Source organism: Camelina sativa, chromosome 4 (assembly GCF_000633955.1).
Source record: "Camelina sativa cultivar DH55 chromosome 4, Cs, whole genome shotgun sequence".
NCBI lineage: Eukaryota > Viridiplantae > Streptophyta > Magnoliopsida > Brassicales > Brassicaceae > Camelina > Camelina sativa.
The window spans coordinates 12,385,841-12,399,086 of NC_025688.1; the positions used below are offsets into that span (position 1 = coordinate 12,385,841).

The 13,246-nt window shown below is 33.0% G+C and overlaps 2 pseudogenes; one reads left to right on the forward strand and one right to left on the reverse strand.

The window, feature by feature from the left end:
* LOC104783778 lies at positions 7,000-8,029 on the forward strand (annotated as a pseudogene).
* LOC104783780 lies at positions 8,623-9,690 on the reverse strand (annotated as a pseudogene).

Consider the following 13,246-nt stretch of genomic DNA (forward strand, 5'->3'; position numbering starts at 1 on the left):
ATTTTGTAAATATTCCAATAGAATTTATTTTCAAAGGCGCCGCTTGGATTACGGCAAGTTTCACGTAATTGTCAACGTGGGGTTGTTCAAAAGTTGTTGATGCTTATCGTGGTTTCTCTGATAGGCGTACTTTTACAACATTATGATAGTTTATTTGACTTATAATATACAAAAAAGTCGTCCTTTACGACTACTATTTAATACCGTACAGATCACAACTTTTTATATTCGTGCTGATGGGGACATGGCGTGGAAGATGTACGGGCCTCTGACTATGATCCTCATCATTCAACACATCTGAAATATTAGTACACATCTCATTTACGTCTCTTCTTCTTCTTGCCAGCTATAACTATGTACTTATGTCTACGGAAAGAGTTCATTTTATTTGAAGACGTATCAAAACATATTGTTTAGTAAGAAATATTACAGCCTCTTTCACCACTTTTTGTGGTGAATTGCAAAGTATGTGGAAATGAGTTTGCTGCTAACTAATACAACAACAAATCATTGAGCAAATAAAAATATATTTTTAAACTGATTGCTAGAAAAGAAAACTGAAAATTATCATATCGCAAAATATATTGCAATGATCAGTTTTGATATATATATTGCAATGATTTTTTAGTCCATTCTTAACGTACGAGTACGACTTGCTTAGTTTAACATACTGAAGAATACGTGATTAGTAATTGTTTGTATTCAAGTTTGTTGGTCCATCATGGGTCATGGAGGTCTAAACTAATCACACACTCATTTAAAGTCAATAAAGCTTAAATTATGCTGCTACTGTATATGATGACATAAAAAGTGGCATCTTGTAGATTTATGTTTCAAAATCAATTGTCATTTTATACCCAAATTTTGAATTTATCTCTAGTGACGTGAGATATTGTATGATTAACGAATGGTATACCGTACGAAAAAAAATTACTATACATATATAAGCAAACTATGTGATAGATTATATATAGTGTCGTTTCTGTATGATAGTAATTAACCATCGTTTACTTTAAAATTCTTACGCAAATCCATAAGTTGAATAATACATTAATACTAACTTAACACATGTTTACTACGGTAGTAATTTTCCATTACGAAACAAACATGATTATTGTCAACATAGTAATTGTGATATACGAGTACGAAAAAGTTTAAAAAAATTGATTTGACAATTTATATCATCAAAATGCAATTATTTTTTGGTTAAAGGTTCTAAAAGAATTCAAAAATTAAGTGTATTTGAGCTGAAATAATTTTAGGATATGTGATCTTCTGAAAAATAATTGTCGAAATTATGCGATTGAGAACAAAACAAAGAAAAAAATTATGTGGTAATTTGTAGGGATGGTAAATAAGTTTTTAAATCCTTCCAGACATAGCAAACCAGCCATCAAATATAGATGGACACTCAGACCAAGAGTGGACGTGGAGACCACTAAATAAAGTGGGCCCATAGGACATGAATGGACATGGGACCATTAAACAAGGTGACGGTTGGAGTGTTACAAGTGGTATCAGAGTCAAACCTAGACGAGTGTGGAGTCGAGAGGGCTAGCACCGTTGGGGATGACGGTCTTGGTGTGGAACAATGACGTTGCGATCTTTTAGTGGGAGTCAATTATAACACCCAGCCTTGTAGATAGGTTTAAAAGAATTGATTTGGCCACCTAGTACACCAAAATGCATTTATCTTTTTGGTTAAGGGTCTTGAGAAAACTACAGAGTTAAACATGCTTAAGCAGAAATAGTTTCACAATAGGTGACTTTGTAAGAAGTAATTGCCGGAACTGTGCGAGTGAGGACAAAACACATAAAAATATCATGTAGTGATTTGTAAGACATCAAACAAGTCTTTAAAGCCTTCCATACATAACAAACCAGCCGCCAGATATGGATGCACCCACATACCGAAAATAAACGTCAGGCTCACTAAACAAGATGGACTGATAAACCGAGAAATGGAACCCACTAAACAAAGTGACGGCCAGAACGTTACAATAATATTTTCTTGTATATATAAAGTGATATTTTAGATAATGAAATGTGTAAAATTAAATAATGTTTTCAGTATAAATTCATTAGTTTTTTTAATCTTTTATCATTGGTTGAATTAGATAGTAAATGATTATTGCGTTTAGAAAAATCAAAAAATAAAATGAGTTATTCATCTATGCAAAAATATACGATACGATTATGATAATCGGATTATCTTTTAAAATGGGACAGAAAGAATATCAACTGTACGTGTTTCGCCATTCATTAATAACTAACTCCTTTAAAAGTGTAAAATTTAACTTTGCTCAGCGGTTATACTGTATATAGGAGTACAACAATTGGAATTGTTTAGTGACTACGTAGATTTTAATTTTGTATGGCAATTTGGCATATGGGTCACAAATCACAATTAAAGCACTCACATGTACGTGTCCTAATTGGATGATAACTCAACTAATTTATTAATCAATTTTACTACTCATATCATATGTTTGCGGTTTTACACATATCTAAAATTAAAAATTTTAAATCGTAAACCTGTTATTATAGTTGTAGTGATTGTATTAATCTTACCATGGTATATAGTTTAATACTACCAGTCTACTACTCACATTATTTACTTTCTTCCCATAACTTTTGCAAATTAAACAAATTATAAGAGGTAAACTGAACTTAAATTAAGTGTTAGCTCGACTGATAAAGACTCTTAGGCAAAGCTTACAGATCATCGAATGACATTTGAGAGAAAATCATATAGAATGTTTGGATTCTTGATCTAAGAAGACGTACAGATCTAAATCCATAATTTATTAGTTATTTAAAAAGAACTGAAGAAATAATTACACCTAGAAAGTTTTGAACACAAAAATAACTGAAAGCATTTAATAACTAAGAATGAAAAGAGTGTGCAATTAACATTTAACCCAAAAAAAAAGTAACAAACATAATGAAAAGGGTTCAGTCAAGCGCAGCTCTATAATTGCATGCATCTACGTACGTCTATACCAAACGTTTTTTACAATGAAAGAATATGATAACAATCGCTAGAGTTCAGATATATGACGAAAATATGTAAACACGTATATATATACATATGTTTTTGCCCAAAAAAAAAAGTACATATATATATATATGAATATATTCATATTCATATACAATCTAATTTACCTAGAGGTACTAACGCACTAAAAGTTTGGTGAATTTCTCGATAATACTGAACAATGGAATGGAAACATCAAACATGCATGCATGTGTACCACCAGCTCTTCCTATAGAGCACCTAAGCTCAAAAAAAAAAAAAAATCCTCACCCAAGATATTGTAAAACCTGCATCTTATCTCCTATTATTTCCCTCTACAACTGAGCCGATGATACGAGGTTCACAATATTCTTATCACTGAGTCTCTTACTCAACGCGCCATATAGCTTTCACAAAAAATGCTCCAATAGAAACTGATGTCTCATCCGAGACTACTCTCTTATTCGTTGAAGAGTCTGCTCAAATATAATTTGCATTCGTAAAGGATGAAAAATGTTGCTACCATTGTATAAAATTTACATGATGTCCTTGTGGTAACTGATTCTTACCCTTCTTAGTTTCTTTGCTTTGGAAGCTCTCAAACATGTGTCAGATAAGTTTGATGTGTGCATTGTGGAGAATGAAAAAGTAGATGATGAGGGTGCTAAATTAATAGAATAGGGATAAGAGAGTCATCTTTGGATCCAGAAACCATGCATGACAAGAAAGAATTTGGCTCGAGGTCCCGTGTGGAAAAGGCCTCTAAAACTAACCCAAAAATCCAAGACCAATAGATTACAGTTGGAGGGCGAGGAAAACGTGTAGAATAGGTCGTGGACTTTTCAACTAGTAACGTCCCTAGAGAATATACATTCAAGTCTTTCTCCTTTCTCTTACTCGACCATGTTTGTTAGTTTTTAAATGACTAGAATCTTGTTAATTATCATACGATATGATTTAAATGGCATAGCTTGCTTCGTCGGATTTGGAAGATTTTTCCGATGACAAAATTTTGTCGGAATTACAATAGTAATGGTTACTTGCTTTTAACTAAAAACCTTTTATGACAAAGAAAAAAAATAAAAAAAGATATAATTTACCATTTCTTTCTAGACATTTCTAAAGTATAAATAAAATCACCAAAAAATACTAAAACTTTATGGGTTTCCACTTTTCAACAAACATTAGTCATTTACTAATTGTCAAAATGAAAAATACTTCCCATGATACATATCGAAACTAATTACTAGTTTACAATAACACCCACTTGCCTACTCTGTCGCGTTATGTGAGTTATTAATTTTCGGTCGTTGTTGCCATGTCGTATGCATATATTACAAACACACTGGAGATTACTAGTATAATACATATATAAACTTGGTTACTTATGACTTAAATGGAGTAGACAACTTGTAATTGTACTATATTATCTATCTAATTCTAACCGTTATTATAACATTTATGTACATTTGATCGATACATTTTACCAAAGAATCGTGTCCGATATTCAAGATATCTCTATAAATCTTTCCGTCGATCGAGTGGTTTCCATAGCGTCACCATCAATCACGTACATTAACTATTTTCGGCACAAAATATAGTTTAAGACTTTGAAGTTATAGTAAAATTGTGATAGCTATTGAACAAAAGAAAATATTATAGCTGTCTTTTCTCTAACTTTAAAATTGTGTATAACTAATAATGTTTTTTTTAATAATTATTGAGCAATACATTTATGTATTTTGACACTTCAACAACGAAAATTTATATTTTGACCTTTGGTTGATTCAATAAGAAGTCCCTTGTTTCTCCCCAATTTTCTAAAGCATTATACATAACAAAAGCAAGATCCAAACTAAGTAAAAAACCTTTCTTTTCTTCCTCTTCTGACTCAATTATATAAAAACCTTTATGCAGGCACCGTGGCTTTAATAAACAAAGGAGTTTATACGGACAACGCGATAAGTGGATCAATCAAAGCACGTTCGTTGACTTCGAAACGCGTAAGATAAGCGGGACAAGTAAGTACATATCAAATTATCAATACAATAATAAGATAACCACTTGGTCCTATTATATAGTCATATCTACCGATCCTTACTTTATTATCCAGCAGACCGTACAGATCATTCATCATTATCATCTCCTACTTTTCAAAAACCAAGTAGTTGTAATATCGATCTCTTCCGGTCTCAAGCTGACGCTGTTTCTCTTTTTTTCTAATCGCCCATATTTTCAACTCTAAGTATAAAAGTATATGTAGAACAATAATATTACCAACCCTTCGTCTATTTGCTAATTAACTTGCTATGTTAAATACGGTATACGCTGACAATATAATAATGGGTAAAAAGACCAAACAAACAGAAATTAATTGATTGAACTTTATATCTTAGCTGATTAGAAACGATAACTCCTAAATCTACTAAGAGGTCATGGGGCACTCAAGAGAACTGTATCAGTTTGGTTAGCCAAAATCTGGTCATCTATGATCATTTTGAACCATATTTCCCAATAGCCGGAATACCAAGTGAATGTTTTAGTATGTTTTATCTGAGGCGGCTACTACGATTTTGTAATTGATACTTTACTCGCAAGTTCAAAAGATTTAGTTAATTCACTATCTTGAGGAAAAGATGGAGAGCTTTTATAGCGTATCTGTTAGTCTTTGTTGGGCTTTGTAGCCTCGTTTTTTATTGTGGTTCTTTTCCAGTATGTAAATTTTGTATTCCTTTCACGAACCACTGTACTCGTAATCTGACCTTCTCGATTTCTTATCCACTGATCCAACAATTTTCAAAGTATCCTCTTCTTTTAAATTAAATCATCTTTATTCAATCAGATATTATTTTAATATTGATAAAAATATTTTCTATTACTAATGGCACTATGATTCAAGAACAAACAAAAATTATAGAGAAGTTTATTGCAACCTTATAGATTCCAACCTCGCCTTCGTGTACTCTCTAAACAAAATACTCTAGGATTATAATCTCCAATTTGTGAGATGTAGGCATAGGCTAAGTTTTGATGTTCAACATTGAAGACATACTACTTAAACAATTTTGACACTTCAAAATTGGAGAAGTAAAACATAACATTGTAGAAAAACTAAATCATGAAGAAAAATGCACACTTAAATTGGAAGAGTAATAGAGAAATATCGACATAGTGCTAGAGTGAAAAACTCTAAACCTTATCTAGAGTCTTGAATATCAAAATTACCTTTTGATTTTTGAATTTCGTAAGGTAAGTAGCCCATAATCTAACATGATTGACTTTAGGGGAATCTTTACAACCCTGAATCTAGTCCCACCATTCGTGCAGAGAAAATGTACAAAGCATTCTTTAGATAAAATTTCAGTTAGATATAAATTATTTAACAGTCGAAGGTAGTCACCATCTGAAGTAACAATTAAAATAAACGTCGGAGGATAATTACAAAAAAAGGAAGATAATTACAAGAAAAATACAACATTTAATATAATACCAAAATTATGAAAACTATAGAATAAACTATTAATCCTAACAGAGAAAGAATAGTAAATACTCATTTCTGTGTATAAAGTATAAACAAATAGACTATGTCATATTTTCTCACTAAACAAAAAATTAATTTCTTCAAAAACATCACCATTACTTCAACTTTGTTATTGTAATTATTTTTATTTATATGTTATTCTTATGAGGATCGATTATTTTGTAAAATGATTGATAACTCACAATTTCAAACTCTCTATTTTATAAAAATTTTCATTCTAATATATTTCATGCAAATTGATAACTTCCGCTTTACCCTTTACACACAAATGAACAAGGAAATTTTGTTTAGGAATTGACGAATTGTACTTTAAAAAAAATGCTAAAAGAAAAATAGAAAGTGGCATTCTGGGCTAATTTATTTAGGTCTCGCTTATCAATTGGGTTACCTGAAACCCTTGATTTTCAATTCTCAAAAGACGGTACTTTTGTTGGACGAATCGATGGGTAAGAAAGAACGTTTAACCCCGAAGGATAATGCAAAAGCCAAAAGGTCTTCAAAAGCTTCGATGGTATTGTCAGATGTGTCAGAAACAATGCCGAGACGAGAACGGGTTCAAGTGTCATTATATGAGCGAGTCTCACCAGAGGCAGATGCAAGTCTTTGGGCAGAATCCAACTCGTGTCGTCGATGGTTACTCTGAAGAATTCGAGCAGACGTTTCTCGATCTGATGCGACGGAGCCACCGTTTCTCTCGTATCGCCGCCACTGTTGTCTACAATGAGTATATTAACGATAGACATCATGTTCATATGAATTCCACGAAGTGAGCGACGTTGACTGAGTTCATCAAGTATCTTGGAAAGACGGGTAAGTGCAAGGTTGAAGAGAGTCCTAAAGGTTGGTTCATTACTTATATTGATAGAGACTCAGAGACTATGTTTAAGGAGAGGTTAAAGAACATGAGAGTTAAGAGTGATTTAGCTGAGGAGGAGAAACAAGAGAAGGAGATTCAGAAGCAGATTGAGAGAGCTGCTGAGAAATCTAATGCTGGAGGTGGTAAAGATGATGATAAGAAGAAGGATGAAGAATTAATGAAGTTGAAGAGTGGAGTTATGGTTGGGTTTGCTCTTGGCGGAGGGGTTAAACAGGTTGCTACGGGTAAAGAGAGAGTGAAAAACATGTTTGAGGATGAGGAGAATGAGAGAGATGGAAAGAGGAAGAGAAGCGGGGACTCTTTGGAGAGGATGATTCGTAGAGATGAGTGGTTGTTCGAAGGAATCATTGTGAAGGTGATGAAGAAAGGGTACTACAAGGAAAAAGGTGTTGTGAAGAAAGTGATTGATAGGTATGTAGGGGAGATTGAAATGCTTGATTCTAAGAATGTGGTGAGTGTTGATCAGGGTGAACTAGAGACGGTGCTTCCACATATGGCGATGAACATCCCAAGTGGCGCAAGAATAAAACCGTATTTTTTTTTATGTGATTTAGATGTTGGACTAAAAAACATTATACTATATCACAGTAATTGACCAATAATTCATGCATAAATACTACAACAAAAATATCGAAACATCAGTTGAATATGGTTCAATTATATTCCCCAATAGCCGGAATGCTAAGTGAACGTTTCCTGATATGTTTTATTTGACGCGGCTACGTACGACCATTTTGTTCTTGTACACACTCGTTAGCTCAAGAGATTTAGTCAATGGCTAATTCACTGTCCTGAAGAAGAGATCGAGGTTTTTGGTGTATCTGCCAATCTTTGTTGGGTTAGTCCAGTAATATGTTACTCGTCATCTGACTTTATGGATTCCTCATCCACTGATCCAACCTGTGTTAAGATTACATGTAAGGGTACTAACACTAAAAACAAAGAAATGGCATTTTACCTCCTCCCAACGAATCAAGATTTTGGTTACCTCTTCACGGTTACATTCGTCATTGTTATCACTGAGATCTTCATCATAGACTTCTTCATCTTCATCGCTCCCATGTACCGAATGCTCCTCTTTAAGCTGCATAGAATTAGAAACATAAAGGATTAAAAAACGTTCTATGAAAGATTCTTTTATTTTTATACATTGATTTTTGAAAATATACCTCATTGTAGCTTCTTATTTCAGTAATAAGCTCTTGACTCACACTCATCTACACTCTTGACGTGACTAGTTGTGCCATCACTAGGCCAAGCACTGATCCCAAAGAGACCGAACTGAAGATTCACTGGTTCACTTTTTTGCGGGTGCTCCATGCTATTATCTATATCAGTACCAAAGATGGGCTCCTAGATCTTATCAATGGAATTAACATGCCAAGTTTTCTCTACAGTACCATCAATACTCAAAAGAGCCATTAAATGCAATAGAGGAACCTTGTCTTTGGATCAGCTGCAACATTCCCTTGGAACTTAATGAATTGGCTGCACATTGATTCTTGTGTTCTTTGTCGATAAGAGCAACAGTGTTTGTGGTTGTACCATAAAGCTTTTTCCCTGTTCTGCGTCTACGCATGCAACTGAAGACTGTCGCGTGAATTGTAGCCACGCTCTTATCCACCTTTGTATTGTTTATCTTTGGGACTAGATGTTTGTCAGCTCGTTTACGAATATATTTTTGTATTGTTCTAATGTTACTATATATTTTACATACTTATTCTTTGCTGGGTCCAATGTCATGTACTTGGCTCGGACTGCAAACCGTTTCAAGTGCTTCTCCTCGTTGGCGATGTATACCATAAAGGGAACAATCGAAGGGTGCTTTTTCATCAGTCCCATCTACAAAAAGGAAAATAAAGAAAAAGTAAGATTACAAAGACTTATGGTAGCTTTTAAATCACAATGTGTGTAATGACTAATGATGAGACACATAAGACTAAGTACCACAAAGTTAAGGCTTAAGTGGACTCCTTCAACGACTACTGACTCTTTCCTCTCTTCCCATGTGGTAATGAGCCTATCCAGACTGTCAATCACCATCTCACTTTGTGCTTTATATCCTTCTATAACCATTTTCTTATGACTTAACAACTCAGTGGGGCTTGAGTTTAGACCTCGAGAGCCATTCAACTTCTTTGCTCTTCTTTTGGATTTTGACTCAGCAACTGCCACAGGGTCAAGGTACTCTCCAGCATGGTATGTTGGAGCCCACAACAAAGGATTTTGGTACTCATCAGCAAAGCTCCTCATCATATGCCTTATAGAGTCAGTTGATACCACAGTCGTAATCCCCAATCAGCTACCCTGAGTAGGAACATATTGTACCATATAGACACTATTAATATATGTGATAGAAAAGTTAGTTAATTCGTAATGGTTAGTGAAGCAGCGCATCTATTGTTCGTTTTTGGCTTTTTTTTTTGTCTTCTTGACTTTTTGTGTTGGACAAGTTATCATGTGTTGAGCCTACTTCCTTTTCTTTTACAGTGGTGTTTTACTTGTCCTTATGCAAGCAGAATCTTTTCGTTAACTCTTTTGCTTTTGAAAAATCAATTAAACCAAAAAAGGAAACTTTTGGGAGTTTTAGGAATTGAGAAGAGTTTCTTATTGTCAGTCTAAAGCATATAAAACGAGGGGATTACCAGCAACGCGGACAAAGTAGATTTTGCCACAGCCACTGGTGCCACAGAGCAGAACAATTACAGATTCTTTCCTTTCTCGGATCCTGAGAGTGATTATAAGAGTTTTGGACAATGTTAATTTATAAAAACTACAGTTCATGATCCACATGTATTGCAAATACAGCCGTCCATACAAGGGCTAAAGAATATTAACATAACGGACGTATACAAATTCTATATTTCCATCAAAAATTTTAGAATAAAGAAGATATGTTCTAAGAGCTAAGAAACATACCTACATGCAGAATCAAATCTGACCTGTCTCACTTAAATCACCCACGACAAACCAAGCTTCTAATGTACTGTTGTGTGTTAGCATGGACTATCATCTCACAAAGTATCTTTATCTTTGATGGGATCATATCTTGTTTTTCTTTTCTTTTGATTTAAAGAAAAAATATCGTTTGTAAAACTAGTACAACGTTTAGCTGAAAATAGAATGAAAAACTATGATTTAAAAACTAAGATCTTGACTCAAACCAACGGAGGAGGCCCTTGTCGTAGCCTCTCTTTTAATAAAATGGACTGACATATCTTGTTTAGGTACTGTTTAAATTCTTCGTCGATACTGATACATTTGTATCTCGACAAATCATAGATGTCCAGTGGTTCAATAACAATACCAACAAAAATATGCTCAATCTAGTTTTGTATCAAAAGTAGGGTTAAGGTTAAGAAGGCCGTTATAAACAGGATCCTTTTGCAAATATTCGAAGAGAACGCACTTTGAAAAAGCGACGCAAGGATTACGGCAAGTTCACGTAATTATCAACGTGTGGTTGTCCAACAAAAAAGTAGTTGATACTAGCTTATCGTGGTTTCTGATAGGCGTACTGTACATTATGATAATCTATTTGAGTACTTTACATTATGATAATCTATTTGACATATAAAAACGAAGTCCTTAACTGCTATATAATTCCGTACAGATCACAGCATTATTATAAATTTGTTTAGTTTTTGATGTCATAATAACATCATTCACCAGATCAACGTTTCTCCTTCGTACTAATAAGACCTTTACCATTAGTTATAAGTATCATAAACTCGTTTCAACGCAAATTAAAATCCTTCTTATTAATCTCTTTACACATGTGTCGAATGAGTTTGGTACTAAGTAATCTAATTTTTCATTGAGCAAAAATCATTCTAAAATGGACAGAGGCGTGTCCTATAATATATTTTCAAGCCATATTCAATTTATTTATTAAGAGTATATATAAATATATAATTATTTGGCCATGTTAGACTGTTCCACTTGCACATGCCAAAAGGTCGAAAATGTATTGCTATAAGAAAAATCGAAGTTTCTCGCAAACTGTGATGATTTTATTTCATTCTTAAAATGAATTTTTCATATGAAAATAAATACATAATTACGAATTATATTACCTAGCCATAACATGCAAGAAGGGTTAATGTTTGAACTGATGGAACTTTGTTGGTCTATCCTCCTGTCATGGACGGGTTTTAGTCCTCTAATTGACGTGGTTGAATTTAGCTCCTCGTATGTCAGCTATTTCGTCAAATGCAAATCATTAAGAAATTTTTTGGTTCTCCAAGCCGCAATCTAATAGTTACTCCTCCGAACTATTTTTTACTCAGATCTGCCAGCAATTTATCATAGGCATCGTAAACAGTTTGTCGATCGTATGTGTTTTTTTAAGTCTGCCAAATTTACGAAACCTAAACCAAAACAATACTTGGCATATACGTCGGGTCAACACTGGGTTAAGACTCTTATATAAGTCACCCAATGATAAAATATTACAACCATTGGCGTACATAAAGTAGGTTAGAATAACATTGTAACACTTTACACATAAAGATTGCATATACATGCATGATAATTAAGATTACATTTAGGATTTAGGGCTGAGGGTTTTACGGTGTAGGATTTCAAATATACATGATAATAAAAAAAATTAAATATTATAAAATTTGAAATGGAAGACATAATATGTAAACCAAGTGAAGCAAGGAAAAATTTAACAAAAAATCGTTAAGTCTGACAACAGTATGCAAAAGGTCATAAAAGTCTACAAGATGGTTAAAGATATTAGAAATCCTATACCGTAAAACCCTCAGCCCTAAATCTTAAATGTAATCCTTAATTATGAAAATAGAACCAAAATCAAACATGAAAAAATCAAACCTAACATGCGAATGATACTCATATTTATAAACCATAACATGAAATTGAACCTAAATAGAGGTCAAACATGCAATTGAACTCGATATCGAACCTAAAAATTGCAAATCTAATTAAAATTCATAACCTAGAAATAAAATGCTTTTGATTTGGAGTACAATCTCCACATGGACTTCCCATTTTATGACTATTAGACACAACTTACTTTTTCATTTAAATTAAAGAAAAAAATTATTATAAAGACTAGGTTTTGAACCCACACGTATATATTTTGAGAAAAATTATATATGATTGATTACGGTAATAAAATATTATCTCATAAAAAAATTAAAATTAGTACTAAGGAAAATAATTAAATTTCAGATACACAATTTTTTAAAATATAAAAATCAGTTGTGTTATAAAATCAAATATGATAAAAAAAAATCATAAATTTAACTTGACGTCTAGGCGAGACAAATCAAACTGATGACCTCACATATCCTAAACCAATTTCTTTGACCACCAGAAAAACGAAACAATTTTATAATCATGAATTTAACTCGTTTTCATATTTAATTGATCACTACCACCTATGTATTCGTGTTTTTTATTCAATGTTTTCTTATTCTTCAAATTCTTTATTGTCATTTTCATTGTCAAATTTTGTGTTAAATGTCATCGTTACTTTTACCGTTTGGTTCTTCGTTATACTCTTTTTCTTCTTCTTCCTCGTCAACTTCTTCACATTCTTCCACTGAACAACCTTTTTTTAGACTACCACACAACTTGTTAACCCATCAAACTCCAAGAACAAAATCATTTCTTTTCTCATAAAATTTGTGAAATTCATGATTACCAGCATAGTCAACACATGCACCCAATTATTGACAATTTTATCCATATACTTATTTGGTTTTAGATCCACGCGTTTAGAAACTTCTGAAACCAAAATCCTTACTTGGTTTATAATATTTTAAAAACATAATAAAATATA